Source organism: Carassius auratus, chromosome 29 (assembly GCF_003368295.1).
Source record: "Carassius auratus strain Wakin chromosome 29, ASM336829v1, whole genome shotgun sequence".
In the NCBI taxonomy this organism is placed as follows: Eukaryota; Metazoa; Chordata; class Actinopteri; order Cypriniformes; family Cyprinidae; genus Carassius; species Carassius auratus.
Window position 1 is genome coordinate 4,613,540 of NC_039271.1, and position 18,685 is coordinate 4,632,224.

Sequence of the window (18,685 nt, forward strand, 5' to 3'; positions counted from 1 at the left end):
TTTCTTGAAAGATATTCTGCCGAGATGGTTTGTTAAAAGCACATTTTAGTTCATATTCATGGAGTCTCAAGCCGAGTACAGTAACTTGATCTTAACTCATTAAATGCCTCTCTAACAGAATGAAACAGAGCAGGACCTGTTTGAGGATCCAGGCCGCCATCACGTGGCTGCAGTCGAAGATGACGTGGAACTCCTTGGCTTTCTTCATCTCCTTCAGCAGAGGTTTGGCGTCTTTGGTGTCGGCGGAGAGCTGCCGGATCTTCAGACGGATGTTGTATCTGGACGGAGCTTTAATGAGCTCCTGCAGACGGATGAGACCTACACACACCACAGCAGATCTGAAAACACCTCACAAACACACACACACACACGTTTGTTTCTGCGTAAAGTGTGTAATGGTTGAAACTGTATATTCTATGGTCCTTCACCAACCCTACACCTAACCCTAACCCTCACAGGAAACTTTGTGCGTTTTTACTTTCTCAAAAAAACTCATTCTGTATGATTTATAAGTGTTTTGAAAAATGGGGACATGGGTTATGTCCTCATAAGAACCCTCTCCTTGTAATACCTTTGTCATACCCATGTCATTATACACACACACACACACACACACACACACACACACACACACGAGCACGCACGCACACACGCACACGCACACACACACACACTCTCTCTCTCACACAGACACACACACACACACACGTGTTCTGATCACATGTGGCTCCGCTGGGAAGGACTCTCTGCAGAAGAGCATTCTGGGATACACAGGGGGAGGGGCTGCAGCACATCATTTGACCTTAACAACGGGTAACTAACGGTCGCCTGGCAACCGCATCCTCTGCTACTCGAGGTGAGATCGAGGACATTAGGAAAGATGCAGTAAAACAACAAAACATCACACACACACACACACACAGAAACAATGACTGCTTTTTACAGATATAAGGGAAAATGTCACAAAACCCACCCCAAATCAGATTTTATTTTTATATTTTTAATTTTTCATGTAATTGTATTTACATGTTTAGCAGTTTTGTTATGTGCTTTAGCCATGTTTATTAGTCTGAAATGTATACAAATATTTCTATTTGGGTTTCATTTATTTTTTTAATTTTTTATTTTCACTTCTAGTATTTATTTATTTGCAGTTAGCAATTTTCAGTGCTTTCACTATTATGTTTTCAGCTTTGACGTTTGTTTCAGTTTAATTTTTTATTATTTTGCTATGTGCATTTTCCATTTTGGCTAGTTTTTATTTAATATTTCTACTGAGGTTTAATTAGTTCATTTGTATTTCATTATATGATTTTATTTCTTTCCGGTTAGTAATTGCATTGCTTAATATTTTTAAATAATCTCTGAATATTTTTTTTATGATTAATTTTTTGCTAATTGCCATTTTGCTACATGCTTTTGGGTTTTTTAATAATACAGGTATATATATATAATTTTTCTTTTTTTAAGTAATTTTATTCATTTCACAAATTCATAAGTAAAAATCATATTTAATATAAATTTCAGTTTAAATTTTGTAATTTTTGCTTTATTTAATTTAAGTCTTAATTCCATTTTGGTATTTATTTAGTAATTTCTAGTTAGCAATTTTAGTACTTCAAATACAACAGTTTTTATTCTAATGTTCATTCCAAAAATATCCTGTTAAATTTACAGTAAAAATGTATAAAAAATGAATGCATTTTTTTTTTGCAATAACCTTGAATCCAACACTGTGTTACAGTAAATGCACAGATAATGCGTGCAGTGTTTATTGTTCTACAGCTGAACTCCTAATTAAAACAAACGATCCGGCTCCCGCTTTGATTCAATCTGTGTGATTACAGGCAAAACACTCAGAGAAGGTAATAAAGTCCCTTCTATTAATTAGAGAAGACTAATGAGGAAAGTGCTGCGGTGAGATTCGTTTGGCGAGAGTAAGTGAGATCTGATCTGTTCCTCTGCTCTTCGTCTCATCAATTATGAATTATCGCTCCAGCACTTTATAATAATGTTTTATACGCAGAACCTGAGGTCGATGACAAATGGAGCTGTCTATGAGCTGTTTTCTTTTTATTTATTTAACAAGATGTTTTTAGGTTAAAATTTACATATGCAGGAGGGAACGTGTTTATTTTAAGTCCTAACATTATTTTCTGTCCTTACTAGTTCATTTTAGGAAGTCTTACAAATATTTAAATTTTTTGTTTTATTTATATAAATATTTACACTTTATGTATGCATTTATATCCTTGATCATTTACAAATATTTACATTTTTTGCTATTATATTTAGATTTAAACACATATCTACTGTTTGTTTACAAATATTTACTTTCATATTAACTTTCAAATGTTGTTTTCTATTTAGTTACCATTTTGATTTACATTTTAAATGTATTTTTTTACAAATTTATTGACTTGATGTTTAACAAATCTCCTTTTTTATTTATAGATATTAAAATTTTTCCATTCTTATTTTTTATTAAAAAATTTTTTTTATTTTTTTTTAACAAATGTTTACATTATTTTTTTTATTTAAAAACATTTATGATTTTGTCCAAATATTTTCATTATTAATTATTTACAAATATGTACATCTCAATTTTTATTTACAAATATTTGCATTCTTAAATATTTACAGATATATATATCTTGATTAGTATTTATAAATATTTACAGTTTGTTTTTGTATTCAAATATTTGCATTCTTAATATATATATATAATTTAGGTTTTTCACTGAAACTGATTCATTTATAAAAAAAATTGACACAAATTTACAAAAAACTGATCTAAAAATAATAATTAAAAATAAAATACAATGTTTCTGAGGTGATAACTGTGTGGTTTAATATTAGCAAGTGTTTATCGCTATGTACTGTGTTCTGTTTCACATACTATTCTTAAAGTGCAGCACCCAGTGTGCTCACTAGTGCTCTCTGTAGTGTGCTGGGGGTCTGTGTGTGTGATTGGCTGGTGCTCACCGGTGCTGTCGTCATACACCACCGTCACCGTCCTCCACCTGAAGAAGTGCACGAGGTCGAGGATGGCCCGGCTGAGCGAGCAGAAGTCTGGATACAGACTGATGTAATACGAGTCTCTGTTATCAGACACCTGGTGCTTCCAGCGCGTCTGGATGTGAGGCACGCCCAGAGCGTTCGAGATCGACTGCACCGCATTGGCTGACGAGCTGTGGGAGGGGCCAAAGATTGCAGCCACGCCCAGGGACAGCTGCTCGCAGGCTGTGATTGGACGGCAGAAAACACACAGGGCCAATCAAACAAAGATAAAAGCTCAATATTCTCGATTATTTAAAAACTTTTATATTCTTGGTTTTAATTCACAAATATTTCATTCTTGAGGTTTATGTACCCTGGAGCAAAAAAACAGTCATAAGGGTAAATGTTTTTTTGTTGTTGTTTTTTTAATGCAATTTATGCATCAAATGAAAGCTGATCTCTTCATTGATGTCTGGTTTGTTCGGAGGACAATATTTGTCTGAGACAACTATTTGAGAATCTGGAATCTGAGGGAGCAAAAAAATCGAAATATTGAGAAAATCATCTTTAAAGTTGTTCAAAATGTTTATTTACACTTTTTTATTCTTGATTTTTATATACAAACATTTAATTCTTGACTTGTTTACAGGTATGGACTTTTTTGTAATTTAAAAATATTCACATATTTTGTTTATTTACAAATATATTCTTTATATTTTTATATATTTTTGTTTTTTTTATATAAAATAATCTACATTATTGGTTTTATTCAATAATATTTACAGTTTATCGTATCAAAGATGTACATTCCTGTTTATTATTATTATTATTATTTACCAATATTACATTTTAAATTTTTATCTATATTTTATTTTTAAATATTTACATTCTTTATTTTTATTCAAATTTTTTGTTTTTATATACATTTTTGATTTACAAATATTTACATTTTTGTCCTAATTTACAAATATTAGCATTCTTTATTTTTTATTAAAAAAAATTTTACATTCCTGAGAATTGTGTAAACGCATATATTTTTTTTCTCACAGAAAGCAATCACACAGAATACTTCAGAGCACACTTCTGAGGTGGTTTCTAGCCCAACAGTATAAATCTTGTTGTTTAAATTCTTGTGTGTCTATAAATGTTGTTTTTGGCTTTGGATCAACATGATGATATAATGTATTCCATCATACTCTCTGAATAATTGCAGACACGTTTCTCCTCCCTTTGCATGTGATTTTTGGCTAAAACAGCTTGGGGGTCACTAATGCACACACTGAAATCCTGCGAGTCTGTGTTAAACTCTGACAGCAGAAGCTCTTTCCCTAAATTTCCCTTCCATTCCAGCGTAACCGTCACATCTGAGAGCATCCGGAGAAAAAAGGGTCATTAAAATTACAAATGAGGCTTTGGGCTCGAAATGACAAAGAGCAGGAAAATAGAGCAGCGTGGGACGGAGAAAAGAGACGATTTTCAGGAAAGACCTCGAGTTAAGAGAAGAAGACGTTTGTGTTTTTGTGTTTTACTCACCTAAATACTGACTTTTTGATAAAAAAAAAAAGAAATACATTTTTGCAATTTTATTTACAAATATTTACATTCTTAATTTATATTTATAAATATGTATTTTAAGTTTTATTTACAAATGATTCAATTGTTGGTTTGTTTTAAGAAATATTTCATTTCTTGATTATCATTTTAAAATATTTATTTTGTTTTAAATTACAAATATTTACATTTTGTGATTTGTTTTTATTTAGAAATAATTATATTCTTGTTTTATATTTATAAAAATATATTTTTTTTATTTTAATTTTCAAATTATGAAATGTATTTATTTACAAATATTTACATTTTGTTATTATTTATTTTCTCCATTTGAATGTATAAATACTGAAGTTTTGTTTGTGATTTTCAAATGTTTGCATGCTTAATTTTTTATTTATAAATATTTAATTTTATTTACAAAATATGTACATTCTTGATTATTTACATAAATTTACTTTTTAGTTTTAATATTCAAATATTGAGGTTATACATTCCTCTTTTTAATTTATAAATATTTATAATTTTCATTCGAATTTATAAATGTTTACATGTTGCTATGATTGTAACTTTTTAGTTTTTTTATTTAGAAATATTTACAGTTGAAATAAATACAAATCTGTTTATTTGTAGGTTTGTGTTGTGTATTTGTTCTGACCCTTCCTGGAGGCCTCGAAGCTGTCGAACACGTTGATTCTCTGGATGTCGTAGGTCAGTGTGGTGTTGGGCAGAAGTGTTCGGTTCCTGTTGATGGTGTTCAGAGCGAATTTAAAGGCCAGCTCCTCGGGTCCGGACGGGCCGCTCTCTATCGACTCGAAGATCCCCCCTAGAGAAACACCACAGATTAACCCTTCAACTCCCGAGAGACGCAGCACTGACGTGAAGGAAATAACACACAAAAACATATGTAGTTTAAATACTCAAACAGATTTACTAAACTTTACACACAAATTGCATGCAAAATCCATCTCATCTCTTTAAAAAATGAAGCACTCAAAACATCACAAACACATCTCAAAAGCAAACAGACGTAAAATTAATTCCTGTTAGATTTGTGTGTTGTGTTTTGCAAAAAGTGTTTAATGAAAGTGAAAAGCTGAGAATTAGTGTAAGGTTTAGCAGATGAGCAAAACGTGTTATTTATTAAGAAATATATTGATTTTTTATTGATTTTTCACAAATAGTTACATTTTATTTATTGTTTAAATATTTACATTTCTGCTTGTATATATTAATATTTACATTTTTACTTAGACATGGAATGGATTAAGTGGTTTTATTTTTATTTACTTCAGATAAGTAAATAAAATGCTAAATAAATCAATAAACAAATGATATGCACTGCACCTGGTTCTCAGCTTCTGCTTCAGGTGTAAACGAGCGAGAACGAGTGCGACACATCATTAAACACTGGATCTGAGCTGAGAATGTGTGAATGTGAGACGACGCTTAGAGTCTGAGGAAACAATTAGCATCAGTGTGTGTGTGTGTGTGTGTGTGTGTGTGTGAGAGAGAGAGAGTGTGTGTGTGTGTGTGTGTGTGTGTGTGAGAGAGAGAGAGAGAGTGTGTGTGTGTGTGTGTGTGTGTGAGAGAGAGAGAGAGAGAGAGAGAGAGAGTGTGTGTGTGTGTGTGTGTGTGTGTGTGTGAGAGAATAGAGAGAGAGAGTGTGTGTGTGTGTGTGTGAGTGTGTGTGTGAGAGAGAGAGAGAGAGTGTGTGTGTGTGTGTGTGTGTGTGTGAGAGAGAGAGAGAGAGAGAGTGTGTGTGTGTGTGTGTGTGTGTGTGTGTGTGTGTGTGTGAGAGAGAGAGAGAGAGTGTGTGTGTGTGAGTGTGTGTGTGTGCGTGAGAGAGAGAGAGAGAGTGTGTGAGCTTGTCTCTGATTCTCTCATTAGTTTTTCTCTCCCAGAAGTCCGTCTTATATTTCAGATGTTGCTCTTTTATAGCTCATGAGACTAATTAGAAGACGCTTCATTCAGATGTTTAGTTCGTCTCAGACGTGTGTTTCCTCAAGAGACAGAAACAGACCCAGACCGTCATGCGGCTCATACTAAGAGGTTTGAGAATGAATCAGTGGCTCTGAATGAATCGTTTGAACGGATGAATCAATGACTCACTCGTACAGAGAAACATTCGATGACACAAACGTATAGAAACAAACACAGAAGATCCAGTGAGTTCCAGCTGTTAATGTTTCTCAAAATGCAGAAAAACTGTAAAGATCATGTGACACTGGAGGAATGATGCTGAAAATACAGCGGAGCATCACAGAAATAAATTACACTTTAACACAGATTCACACAGAACACAGCTGATTTACTTTAGAATAATATTTCACATTTTTTACTATTTTTACTGTATTTTTAATCAAATAAATACAGTTTTGGTGAGCAAAAGAGGCTTCTCTGAACAGAAACACTATCTACTGTAAAGATGGACTTTTAGGAATTTTCCAGCTGAATTTAGTCTCTCTCTCTCTCTGTCTCTCTCTCTCTCTCTCTGTGTGTGTGTAATTATGATAAAGCTGTTATCCTGCTTCGGTCTGTGTGCCGCTAAAAACAGCCTCGTCGAGCCGGGAGCTGGAGATTTTATCCTCCTGCAAAGGTAAAATGTCAAGTCTTTGCTCAGGGGAAGAGCTTTTATTCTGCACAAAGCAGCAGTTCTCAGATCAGTTTTCAGAGGATATTACAGTGGTGTTTCATCTGCATATTACTCCTCAGATCAGCCGAACACTGACACACGATCAGAGAACAGCTTTCATCTCAACACTGTCGAGGAGAAACTGCTGAGATGTTTGAGATGCTTTTATTTCAATGCATCATGCATTTCATCTCATTGGATATTGTTTGTTCCACAGCTATTTCAACAATATTCAGACTTCTGAACTTAATATAATTGCTTTCACAATGGAGAGATTTATGCTGAATCTGTGCATGATTTTAATAAATGCATTAAAAAAAAAAGTGATAATTAAAATAGATGCAAATAGTAATAAACAATAATAATAAACCATGCCACATTTTTTAGGGCTGAAATCTGAACTGTTTTATTTATGACTGACAAATATGCACCACATTAAGCTATTTTCATATGCAATTCAAATACATAAATCTTAATGTAATATTGTAATTATTTCTATAAAAATATTAGTGGATTTTTTATTTTTTTTGTAAATATATTTCATTGAAATAATTAGTTTGTAAATGTTTTATTATATATTCATAATACAATTCAAATAATACATAAATCTTAACTTAATATTCTGTAAATATTTAGGGATTTGGTGATTTGTGAATATTTAATAGTTTGTAAATATATTATAAGTATACAAAATTCAAAAACATAAACTTAAAAGCTGCAGTATGAAACCTTTAGTGAACAAAAAACATTTTTTTGAGCAAGTATAAAAGACATTATTTTTTAAAACTGTTTCCTTAACTTACCTCGATTTGCAACGGCAAACTTAAATACTACTATTAAGAATAATAATTGTATAATTTGAGGGGTCGGGAACGATCGCGTGGGAACATGACGTCATTCGTCTTTGCGTGGTTACGTCACGTCCGTAAGCAGAAAGAAGCAGCTTGTGTAGAGCGTTTGTGTAGCGTCCTGTGACAGTTTTAACTTAAGCTCAATGTAGTAAAGTTCTACACGACTGTCATCGTTAACCTCTGGGGAATCACCTGTTTTCAAGACTAAGAAACGTGAAAAGTGGCGAAAGCTCGGAGATCTGAAGGGGTTAATGTCAGGTAATCATTTTCATGTTTTAAAACATTTAACGTACGTTTTATTGTGTCACAACAAAAGCTTTAGACATGTTAGTCACTTGTTCAGATGACATTTCCCGGATATTTGCTGATAAAGTCATAGTATGATGTTTGTCGATGATTTCAAACGTTTATCACTTTCGCGGGACTTTTTCTTATATCCCGCGAGTTTACTGTCCGCGCCCGCGAATATTTTAATATTGAAATATTGCATAAATAGCATTTGACTGAAATATTTTGTAAATAAAATATGTGTTTTAGGTCGGGATGTGTGATATTTATCGACTGCAGTAGCATCGTAATTGTAGTTTTAACGATGTCAACCACTTCATAAAGTTAATTCATTTCATATGAAGAGTGCTGTTTATCGATCCAAAAATGAAAGTTTTTACAAATGTGATTTATTTTTTTTTAACAACTGTTCAATGATCAAGAAGCTATTTAAAAGACTTACGGTACAGTAATAATCCCAAACACAGTCACAGCACTGTTCTGTGTCTCTGAGCAACATGACAGGGATTCGTTCCTGAGTGAATCAACCGTTTAAATGATTCGGTTCAATCGCAGTGAATCACTTATTAACACTGACTTGCTGCCACCTACTGGTGGTTTTAATTCCACATTTAAAGTACCTCTTTATTATTTAAATAATTTCAAATATAAATATTAAACGTTTTATGTTTAACATACCTAAATATTTTTTGTAACTGCAGGTTAAAAGCATTAATGTCCTGTATCAGAAAGAGTGTAAATGCATCTAAATGCCTCTTCAGATGCAGCTTCTGTGTTTCCTTTGCGCTGAGAAGATGAATTTTACTGATACTGATTTAATTTGCTTGGTAACAGCCCAAATGTCTTACTATTTCAATTCACTGATTAAATGTAAGAATTTTGCTCAAGATGCAAGATGCATTATTCGTGCAGGAGTAATTCAGCTCTCGTTCATTTAATGAACATGCTGTTGAAGAAAATATAATAAAAAACAGTACATTATAAAAATACTATACATAATAAAAAGTGATGCAGAGAAAAGAATTTGTGTAAATTACATAATACATAAAATGATAAAATAAAACAATATAAAAAAGTTTATTGAATAAAAAAATAAATGAATTAAAAAACGATAAGTAAAGAAATTAGCTTTGAACAGTTCCGGTTTTTAATGAATATTAATGAATGTACGGTTGAGCAAAAAAATAAAAAAATTATAATAATGCATAATAATAACAACTAAAACATATAAAATAATACATAATTATGCATAAAGTCAAGTAATGTAAAATAATAATAATAATAATCATTTAAAAAATCGGTCAAATAGTGCAATTTGGATTAAATATTTTAGGTCTTTAGTGAATGTGCTGTTGAACTCCCAAAAATAAAATACTGTTATAATGACCTAAAATTACAAATAAAATTACAAATGTACACAAAATATTGCTATGTAAATTAAATAATTTAGCTTTTTTTTACGAATGTACTGTTGAGCTGCCAAATGTAAAATACAATCAAATGTAAATTTTATTGCCCCTTTGTCTCATTATGTATGGTACACATAAAAATGTGATCATGTAAATAATACACATTTCTAATAAGATGATGAACAGTGAAATGGCTTGAATGAAGAAATGTTTCATGTTGACACCAAAATAACAGGAATAGACACAGAAACATAAAGCATAAAGTGCAGACAAGGCCAGAGCTCTCTGTGTGTGTGTGTGTGTGTGTGTGTGTGTGTGTGTGTCTCAACACGAGCAGCAGCAGATAACACACAGAGTTGTGTCATTCGTGACCTTTGGAGCATCTTCTCAAAGGAAACAGACAAGCATCACTGACTCCGGATCTCACATCATTCTCTCATCGCCTCGTTTGACCTCTGACCTGCGGCTCCCAGGACTCAGTTCGGTGTCTGTGAGGATCTGAAGGCGATCTGTCAAACTCTATATCTCACAGAAACGCTCTGTTGTTATCCAGACCTGACGGCTGTTCTCTTCGTTTGAGAGTGAAGTGAAGAGAAACACAAATAAACCGTCTTCCTGAGCAGAAATCAGCTGACTTTAATAATTAACATTCAATACACATGAGCACTTGACTTACCCTGGATATAAATAAATGATAAAAACAGAGCAATAACTGAGAATTATAAAATATATAGTTTTATATCATTTGTATGTTTTATTATAAGGCATTATTTTATAACATTTAATGTCATTTATATGTTAATTTCTCATAGTTATGTTTCTAAATGTATTTATTTCAATATTATATACTTTATATATAAATTATAATTTAAATATATTCTGAAATAATGTTTAATATATTTTAATGTATCAAATATATATATATATATATATATATATATATATATATATCTTGTAAATTATTTTAAAATTAAATTAAAGATATAAAATATTAAATTAGAAATTAAATTAAAGATATAAAATATAAATTGTGAAAATATTTTTTTTTTATTGAGAAATCATATTGTTATGATTAGTGTTGTATAATTCATATATTATAATTTCTATTTTTTTTTTTTATCATTTTGAGATATTATATTTAATATGTAGGAAATTAATTAATTAAAAAATAGAATTATGTATTTGGATATTAATTAATAGATTAATTTAAATGCCAATAAGAATATGTGACTTTATTAAAAACATAAATAACAGTAAATTCAAAAACATTATGTGATGGAGTGTCAGTTGATTTTTTTATTTTTATTAAACATGCATAAATGAATGATGTTGCTGAAGTTAATGTAAAGCACATGAATGGTGTTTGTGTGAGGAGATGGGATCAATCATCTTGGGCTAGTGTGTGCCGCGCATGCTAATAGCTAATGGATTTCAGCTTTGTTCCTGAAAGCTCTGCTTGTATTTTTAAACCGTGAAAGGTGCAATTTACTGCCGCAGAAAATAGTCGTGCCGTTTCTGCCGTCTGGTTACACGAGGTTTATTCTGGTTTAAGTGTGGTCTATCACACGTTTGGTCTCTCACACAACCCTTCATCAAGACTCCTGAAGATCTGCTTTTACAGACATAAACCTGAACCCATTTAACATGCAAAGCCCAAAAACTGACTGCATGGAGTCACGACACACGTCTGCAGCCTGCAGTGATTTAATGACTGAAATCAGTTTTCTTCAAGTCACTTAAAGTGTCAGCATAATGCAGTATTAGTTTTTATTTACAATCAAATAGATCAAATTAAATAAAGTGATACAAAAAATTGCTTTATTGCTTTAAGAATGAATAATGTTTAAATATTTTGTTATTTATAATATATATTGTACCAGTAGGGGGCAGCACATGATTGTTTGGATGAGTGAGTCATTCATTCAACCGATTCGTTCAAACGACTGATTCATTCAGAGTCTTTGAATGGCTTACTGAATCACTGACTCACTCGATTCGTTCAAATACGTGGATTCAGTAAGTAACTTTTTTTTTAATTATTAGATTTTCTTCTTAAGTACTTTTGTCTTGTTTTCTAGTATAAATCACTAAGAATTCTTGAATTTACAAGTAAAATGACTTAAAATATTATGTCTTGTTTTTTCGAAAAAATTACCGAAATTGTATGAGTTTTTGCTTAAAACAAGCCAAAAAATAATAATAATAATCTGCCAATGAGGTAAGAAAAATAATATTTTTTAGCTTTCGATTTAAGATTAAATACTGATTATTCACCTTCAGTGAATATAGTTTTAATACAGATGCTATTGATATTTCTATGTGATTATTTCTTTATAATAAAGATTTATTAATATTTATTAGTAGTAGTAGTATAAAAAACTAGATAACAGATGAAACGAATCACCGAGTCATGAGAGGAGACGAATCACTGAATCATTGTTCTGAACACACAATGCATCAGATGACTCTTTCAGGCAAAGTCTTCCAGAGTGATCTCAAACCCTCTTCAGATACAAACACAAAGCCGGTGTGATTCATTAGATTCACATCCTTGAGCCGAATCCTGGTGAATCCTTCAATAATAATAAACTCGATGATAAAGCATCACTTAAGAGACTCTTACTGTAAGTAAATCTGACTGTTAATGCAAAACTATACTGTCCCAAAATTCTTTTGTGTATTTATGTCATTAACTGTTTCCAGCTAAACTGCAAGTTTAAATGTAGTTTTAAAGTACATATAGTATTTTATTAAATGCTCATTTAATTTCTAATATTTTTTATTACATTTATCTTTAATTTAAATATTATATTTATTATTTAAATTAAAATTTTCATTTGTTTTTACACTGATTTAATTGCATAGTTAATTTCTTGTTATTTATTATTACATTCAGATGCAATTTTAATTTCTATTATTTTTATTTTAAAGTTATTGTATAAATTATTACTTTTTTCCCCTCTTTGCAATAAACATTTTGAACCCACTTGCAATATACATTCAATTATTGATATATGAAATGAAATGCCACTTTAATTTTAAATTTTGTATTTAAATGCAAATTAAATATTTGTAATTAAAAAAAATTAATTTGAGTATTACAGCAATAAAGAAATATTTTAAATGTGCAGTAAATATAAATTATAAATTTTTATTTTTTTTATTAATTATTATTAATTTATTATGTTTTTAAATGCCCATTTTAATGTCCAATTACTATTTTTTTTTAAAAAGTTTTATTATTGATTTAAAGCTTACATACATTATTAATTTAAAGTATATTTAAATATATTTAATGAGGGTGATGATGAACAAAGATGCTCTTCTTCACACACACATCTGTGCTTCTGGAGGCTCATAGCAGAGCGGACGCGTGCCGACTCTTAAACACACACACACACACACACACACACACACACACTGATGAAGCCTGTGACGCTGAAGACTGATGAAGACGAGCGAGCATCACAGGACCAGCGAGATCACGCAGACTCCATAAACGCAGCCGTTGATCATTGACCTTCTCTGAGCACACGTTTCAGACGTCACACACTCCATCACTGTGTTTACTTCTGGACACAAACAGTGTTTGGGGTTTTTTGGACATGCACAGGACTGATAGGTTCACAATGTTTCATGCAAGAATAAAAATACAGTCATCCACAGTTTTCCACAGTTTTTCACTTTCTTTGAACACAATGCATGAAGAATGTTATCGTGTTTATTCATATACTCACTGTAAAGAGTGAAAACAGTTTTTGTCTGTATATATAACATGCCTTTATTGGCCTCGAAGATGTATTTTGCATTGAAATACACTTTAATTTAAATTTACAATTTTGTAATTCCATTTATTAAATATAATAAATGTATCTTCTATTTGTTTTGTATTTATTACATTTGTTATATATCTAAATCTTGCATTTATTAATTATTTAAATGCTAATTTATTTTGTGTTTTTAAATGTATTTACATGCATATTTAATTTCTAATTATTACATTTAAAAAAATTGTTTTTTTTTTGTACTTATCTTTTTTACACCTTAAATTTAATTAGTTACTATAATTTAATGCACATTTAATTTCCAATAATTGTACTTTTTAAGTTAGTATTGTAGAAATTGTTACTGTATTATTGCATAAAAAAGTGTATTTTTCTTCTTGCAGTAAACATTTTGATTCCGCTTACCATGTGCATGCCAAAACACAAAACGAAAACGGTCACAACCAAAAGCACAGTGCATGCATGTTCAGAAATCTACAGATGAGGGCTGAAGTCACAGATCTGGAGTGAGTCGCACTGAACACACTGTCGGAGATCTCGAGATGAACAATGCGGCCGTCTGTGACTCGTGATTATGGTGATTTAGTAAGACATGTTTGACCACATCGCAGCTGATTATCGATCTTCAGTTCACAGATGTGATTCCGCCAGGCCTGATCTCACACACACACACACACAGTGATGCATCTCACACACACACACACACACACATGACTGAATCAGAGTCAACGAATCAATCAAATAAACAATCGATCATCTCTCACCGAATCTCAGCACGTGCGGCATTCCGCTCGAACCGGCGACGAACATCACCGCCGTCAGTCTGATCACGAGCCCCGGTAACACCACCATCATCATCATCATCCTCTTCATCACCATCCGCGGCTTCACGAACACGGCGCGTCACGGCATGACCGTCCGCGTTCAGCGCGCGTCTCTCCGGTTCACGGAAGCGTGTGTGAATCCGCGATACTGCACTGCACCGGATCTAACGGAGAATCACGGAGACTGCATGCGAGTCTGTGCGCGGACGGGAGGGGGGGCGTTCATTCAGACGAGCGCGTCACGCACCGCGCGCAACACCGACGCGCCTCTAAACGCGAGCGTCAACAAGTAGTCGTTTGGGGCGCGTTGTTGTGCATTCAGCACGGAAACACTCAGTGAAGAACCGTTCCAGCACCGAGCTGTGATTCAGCACCACGGACAGAGACGCATCTCATCTTTATTTATCACCATCACATGACCTCCGCAGTCTCGAGACATCATGAGAGTGACGCCATGAGTGAAGGATGTCATCAGTTGTTCCTCTGCGCGCTGTGACGAGAGAAAGTGTGCATCAGGAACTCTGTCTGTATACAGCATGCTTCACTCCACACTGAGCGGTGTTTGGCTTTAACAGACACTTCTGTCCTAGAGCAGTTCTTACTTCTGTATATTTGTCTGATTTTCACAGTGACACCAAGTTTTTAATTTTTTATTTATTAATGTACTTTTTTAAGGGATTTAAAGCTGGTTATAACATGCACTTCACTGACACGAACAACCAGAAACATTAGGAGTAGTCTTTATTTTCATTCACTTAGCAACATATATCATCCTCATTGGACTGCATGTGAAAATGTCCTTTTAATTTCAGTTTTCGTCCGTTTTTTCAGCCGTGAGTGCCTTTCTGTTGATGTTGAAGCAATAAAAAGGCACAATTTTCTTGATTTCCTCTTTGGATTTTGAAGTGAGCTATGACCCAGACATTTCCAGATGAGATTCAGCGGTGCACTACACTAAATCATCTCAAGGTTCGTCCCGCAGAAGCGTGATCAGGACATGTTCAGAGAGACTGAAAGAGGCCTTTGATTCACTGAGAGACACGTAGAGATCACACACACACACACACTCACACACACACACACACAGATGGAAGGGTTTCTCCAGGGTTCTGGATATAGTGAGTGAGACTGAGGTAAAGCTGAAATGATCTGCGAGGGACACACACACACACACACACACACTGATCTGCAGGAGGTCCCTGAGGGATTGACAGTGTGAAGATGCAGATGATTAAGTTTGTCACTCACATTACTGCGAACACACACACACACACACACACAAATGCTGCTGTAAACGGAGAAATGGACTGTCTGAGGCGCTCGCCATCTGTGGCATTATCATAATTATGGAAATACGCAGAGAGGGTGTTATGGACCGACTGAATGGGATATCATCCACACACACGTCTGCATCTCCATATGTGTGTGTTAAAGGCACAACATCAAAGATGTCCATGATAAAATATCATAAAACTACTTGCACTGTTTGGAGGAAGAATACTGATTTTATTTTTGTGAAACCTTACTACAGATATGGAATAACTGTTTTATAAAAGCACTGATTCATTTGGGAACAATACACACAACTGTCTTTATGAATGAGTCATTGAGTCATTCGTTCAACTGTTTTGTTCACGAACAGGGATTCACAGATTCACTCGTTCTAGTTTCCAGCACGAGAACCGAGCTAAGAATAAATGCAGATTATTTTCATATTGAGTTCTCGGCAGGAGACTTCAGCGACAGTCTTCATTGGATTCTTGTACAATGTGCATGCTTACTTGAAGAAGTAATGGAGATATTAATGAGATCTGTGGTGTGACTTGTGTTCCCGTGGGATCTCGCTCTTCTTCTTCTTCACTGTTTCTCGGAGTGATGACAGTGATGCGGATGCCATGGTAACAGGACACTAATGCGGTCCAAGCGAGAGAATGACACACAAACACTGTTCTCAGCGCGTCTGTGCTGTAACCCAGCTCTCGTTAGCGCTCTGCTCAATCTATTTACACCCTGGAACACGAGCCAACACAGCAGAAAGACTGCAGACGCCACACAAATCAACAAACATGCAGAAAAGTACACAAATATTGGGTTAAGTACTCCATTTATATAGTGCAAGTACATTTATAATCAACATTTCTCTCAGCTTTCAATGCATTGCCTTCTACATTGAAGATGTATATGATGTTGGCCAAACATTGCTGTGTTCAATCATCAGGAGTGTCTTATAATGCTGTCTGGGTACAGATCTAGTCTCCGACAGCTGAGTGCACCAGCAGATGTGAACATCTCAGACTTCTGTTCTCTGGAGGAAATGATTCATTTAACACCAAAAAACATCCCCAGCGCTCCGATCGCACACCTGCGCCACCGAGAGCGAGCGCAAGACCAGAAAACAGACGGGTTTCGGCTCCGTAATTCACCAATTAAGAGCTTCAGTCTGACGGAATTAAATATGCATCAAACTGCATTTCTCTCGCAGCGGTCGAGAAGATTTGAGTAGATTGCACAGACGAGAAAAATACATCAAGTAAATAAATGAAAAAATGTACAAAATCACAGAAAAGTAGCATATGTTGAGTTTTGTTGTGGTGTTGTTTTGTTACACAGACCTGGCAACCCTGTCCAGTAGTGTGTTTCAGGATGCATTCCATCAGGATTTATTGATTTTTAGCATGTATAACAACAGAAGGCAGTACATTAGCAGTAGAGACCCTCAAGGAACCATTAAAATCAGTTTTCCAGCAGGTTTCTACTCTCACGGTTTTTCTTTCACCGCTCTAACTTTCTTAGTTATTTTTGGCTTTCTGTATTCATCCAATGCTAGATTTGTTTTGATCCATGTTGAATTCTGTCAGATCAGTTCATAAATAAATAGTTCCATTATTAATGACAATAATTCAGCGAGCACAGGTCGTTAGCTTCAGTGCTGCTACAGGACCTCAGTGAACACACCCTGGTGATTGGTTCAGTAAGTGAGCGAGCTCTGAAGGGGAACAGCTCTGAGCGGTGAAGCGTTCCTGTGGGAGCACCACAGTGAGAACGATCACAACGGATTGGACGCCAAACCGCTAGCAGCTTGTTAGCAAAGCGAGTTAGCAGCGAAACCCTTCTCAAACCCTCTGTAATCTTCCTAAGTCTTAGAAGGGGTCATTTTGTCCTGTTCTCTGAGGTACACTTATATTGCCATCAAACATCAAAAAACATCATAGTTTAGAAGTAACAGGCTATTTTCTGTCCTGTTTTTAACCCCTTCACCAGAGCTCTGTAGATTCAGAAGTGAACGCCCACTGCTGTGATTGGCTAGTAGTTGTGACAGCCTACATTCCTCACAGATGGACGCTGCAGTCATTTAGGTTTAAAACCCATGAAAAGGCTACTCTTAGGGGCTAAACAGTCAGCAATGTAGAGTCGGTGGGCGGGGCTTAACAGGTGGGAACGTATAATCAGTGGGCGGGGCTTAACAATTAGTGACGTAGAAACGGTGGGTGGGGCTTAACATACAGATACGTATAATCGGTGGGCGGGGCTTAACAATTAGTGACAGTGGGCGGGGCTTAACAGGCTGCAGTGGGCGGAGTTCAACAGTGATGTAGATCAGGTATTGATCTGTGGAGGTCGGGTTTATCCACACTGTTACATCACAAGCTTTGGTTCTGGCAGACTGCCTTTAATATAAGCTGTTTTTAGACTAACAACAAAGTTTTGAGTTCTGAAACTTACAGGATGTTTTTATAGCACAATGAGCTCTTTTATGTCAAGGGAATTTAGTTTTCTCAGTTCATGACCCCTTTAAGGACGCCTGGATGTGTTTACAAGCTCATTTCTGAGTGTCATCAGCGAGACGCCACGGAAAAAGCTCCTAATAATAAAATGGGTGCCAGAACAATCGGAGCTCTTAATGTAAAGTGCACGCTTGTGCTTCTTCTCACTCTCATGTTACGTGACTTAATGAAAATGCCATATCTGCAGCGCTCACACACTCAAAACCACAGAGAACAGCTCCCCGAGGGCTTATAGCAGTAATTAGGATTCTCATAAGCCCTTTTGTGAGAGAAAAGCTCCCCACATTGTATCTGAAGCTCAAAACGGAGCAGAATTTGAGAGCGAGGATTAATAATCATGAGTGAGTACCTTCATTCACTCCAGAAATCTGACGAACACAAAACAGTGATCTGTTCTATAATTAGATTCACATTTATGTTTATTGATCTGGCAGATGCTTGTATATTTATATTCATATATATCATTTAAAGTATATAAAGATTTTATAGATAATTCTAATATATAGAGTGTAAAACAGTTCCACCTTCCCAAGGGACACAGCTCCTGTTTCTCTGAGCTA

The 18,685-nt window shown here is 34.4% G+C and overlaps 1 protein-coding gene and 1 pseudogene across 3 annotated transcripts in view; one reads left to right on the forward strand and one right to left on the reverse strand.

The window, feature by feature from the left end:
* LOC113048468 (glutamate receptor ionotropic, kainate 2-like) overlaps positions 1-14,687 on the reverse strand; it is a 37,963-nt pseudogene extending 23,276 nt beyond the window's left edge.
* Positions 1-18,685, forward strand: part of LOC113048471 (B-cell receptor CD22-like) — a 1,131,192-nt gene that overhangs the window by 307,257 nt on the left and 805,250 nt on the right. The window lies entirely within an intron of this gene.